This window comes from Limulus polyphemus, unplaced genomic scaffold (genome assembly GCF_000517525.1).
Source record: "Limulus polyphemus unplaced genomic scaffold, Limulus_polyphemus-2.1.2 Scaffold1518, whole genome shotgun sequence".
Taxonomy (NCBI): Eukaryota; Metazoa; Arthropoda; class Merostomata; order Xiphosura; family Limulidae; genus Limulus; species Limulus polyphemus.
This window is the reverse complement of record NW_013667128.1, coordinates 264,979-267,979: the sequence shown is the minus strand read 5'-3', so window position 1 is coordinate 267,979 and position 3,001 is coordinate 264,979. Positions and strand designations below refer to the sequence as shown.

General features: G+C 31.1%; 1 long non-coding RNA gene across 1 annotated transcript in view; it reads right to left on the bottom strand.

Moving 5' to 3' along the window:
- Positions 1-581: 581 nt before the first annotated feature.
- The window catches only part of LOC111086885, a 23,114-nt gene continuing 20,694 nt past the window's right edge, over positions 582-3,001 (bottom strand). Inside the window, exon 3 of the long non-coding RNA XR_002611605.1 lies at positions 582-817. This is a non-coding gene — a long non-coding RNA (uncharacterized LOC111086885). The remainder of the gene's footprint in view (positions 818-3,001) is intronic.

Genomic DNA, 3,001 nt, shown 5'->3' with positions numbered 1-3,001 from the left:
GCCACAAAAAGGCAGATAATATTTTTAACCCTTTGCTTGAATATTATTACAAATTATGTCCAATCAATACATTAAATACTTGTATAAAACATATTACAAAACTGTTTTAGTTATGTTTTTTACTTTAGTTTGTTAAAATAATACTACTTTACGTGTTATGTTCAATAATTATTCATATTTATGTTTACATGGTGTATTTTGTAGCTTGCAGTTTGCTAGCTACAAACATATTTATATAAGTTAAGAAGCAGTGAGGGCTGGATAATGTTAAAAGAATATAGCAGAAAAGATCAAATATCAGAGTGTTGAATTAAATGATACTTGGTTTTTAACCACAAGCAGATCAGATATATAAATCTACTATTAAAGCACTTGTGTAGATGATGATAATGATGGTGTTAATTAACTTATACTTTATACACGAGTATTATCAGATACTTAAATGGCTTCTAATCCACTTAATCTATCAGCCATCACAATAAAAAGAAATAATAAACTAGCGCTAAAATAGGAATAATGCAGTGTTATATTATGAAATGTTATTATAATACTCGAATTACAAAGCAGTTATGATACTTTATTAACTGAACTGAAAAGAAACAAAATAAATTAATTATCGTGGTTTCCATCGTCTCAATAACATTACACATACTTTATTCCTTCATGTTCTCTACCAATTGAATCTTACTCCTTTGTTTGAAATAAATAAAGTCGAATACGTATTCACGTTTGGAACTTGGAATTACTTTTCACTGCACTCGTACATGATGTCTGAGAGACACACTGGATCAATAGTCATTTTCTGTGCTTTTCATCTCTACATGTGGACGAAGCAAACAAAAATGAAGTATTCTGTGAGTCAGTTATGGATATGTTACATGAGCTTACTATGCTGTACTAAAACACAAATATAATACTCCATTTTTTAAATTCTGGAATGTTGGATATTGTATATTATATTAAAACTAATATTTCAAAATCTGATTCTGTTTAATGTTAGAAGTTATTACGAAAATTAGAATCGAAAGTCCAGCTGAAAAATTACGGTACCAAAGTGGCTATTAAATATTCATGGTTTTACTGGCAAATGTTTTTATATACTCGATAATAATAATAATATATGAAAAATATTTGTTCCCATAACCTCGAGAAGCCTGAAAATGAAGTGACAAACTTAAACTATAATACAATGAATAATAAGTAAATAATGAAAGTAAAACTGAATGCCAACCACAGCAGCAGTACTTAGATGTCTACTCATAAAAATAAAATTCGCAAAATTTATCGAAAACTTTATACAGAATGATTACTCTAATGTATTTCCAAACTGGAGTAGAACCACAATTCCGAGAATAAGTTTGCTTGTTTGAAGCTAAGCACAAAGCTACACAATGGGTTATCTGTGCTCTGCACACCACGGGTATCGAAACCTGGATTCTAGCGTTGTAATTCCGCAAACATGTCGCTGTGCCACTAAGGGGCCCCGAGAATAAGAACTAGGTTATAAATAAACTACAATATATAATATGTAAAGATCATTTGCACTGTAGAATTACTGATCAATGACATCTAACATACTTTCAACTGTGTTCACATAATATCTCTTAAATAAAGTGAAAAATTTTAATTTTACTTTAGAACAGTTATATATTAACTCCACCAGGATGAAGATGGAATATTACTTGGACTCCATTTTGAAAAACAACAAAAAACTTTCATTTTATGCACGAGTATGAACTGATAACTCATATTTTATATATATCTCTAGAGTTATGGGAAACGTATGTTAACTGTTGTTCAAACAATTACTGATAACAATGTGTTTGTAGTACGTATCGAGAATGAAATTAAAAAATCTTGATAGAAATGGTTCTCAAGATGCTGAAGTTAGAAATTAAACAAATACAGAAAGATAAATAAAAGTTAGGCTGACTGGAACATTTGCAGTTAGATGACCAATTCACACTTTAGTAGACCAAAAACATATGCTATAAACTACAAGCAGAAAAAAAAAAGTTGAAACACCTTAACTAACAAAATTCCAGCCATAGTAAGCTGAGAAATTTATTTATGACTTCAGTGAAAACATAAGATAAAATTTAAAGAGAAGATCGAAAAGATGATCCATAAGGAAGTCACAGTGCCTTAATTTAGTGGACACAAAGTATACATAAATTTATCGTTTTCTTTGTTACTACCTATGGAAGCATAAATTTATGCCAATTTTTAGCTTCTAAATAAAGTAGACACTACCATGAGTATCATATATCAATAAATAACTTTATATTTAAAACTGCCGTTACTGCTCATATATACTAATATATTACATACCTGAAGTTACTTCATAATTTATCATGCCGGTGGAATTATTTTATAACACCGTATCTGTCTGTATTAACAGTGCTTTACCTAACTAGTAAAGAAATGCGAACGAAAGATATTAAGATATTACTATTACGTGATTCAAGGGAAATTCCGAGGGCGTATAACGCTAAACATCGGGTTTCGATACTCGCAGTGAGCACATCACAGGTAGTACATTTTGCGTGTTTGTGCTTAATAAAAAACAACCCAAAACTAATTCTTGCTGAAATGTTTAATTATCTTTAACTTGTATACTTAGAAAACAAACGCAGGGCATTGTGTCTTGGCAATGAAGGTTGTTGTTTACAAAATGCCCACTAAACGTCATGAACTATAAATATTTGAATAAAATTTACATGCTGCTGCAAGAGAGAGAAAAAACGACAAGATGGTTGCAAAGCTCAGTGTCGTGCGATTATTGTGCATGAGACCATTCATGGGTATTAAAAGATATATATTACACCATCTAAATAACATTCAGGTGAACCACGTATGCTGTAAGAGTCAGCCAATTGTTCAATTCTTAGGATGGGGAAACTATCGAAAGTAATTTTTGAAATATATTTGGCCCGGCATGGCCAGGTAGTTAGGGCGTTCGACTCGCAATCTGAGGGTCTCGGGTTCGAACTCCCCGTCA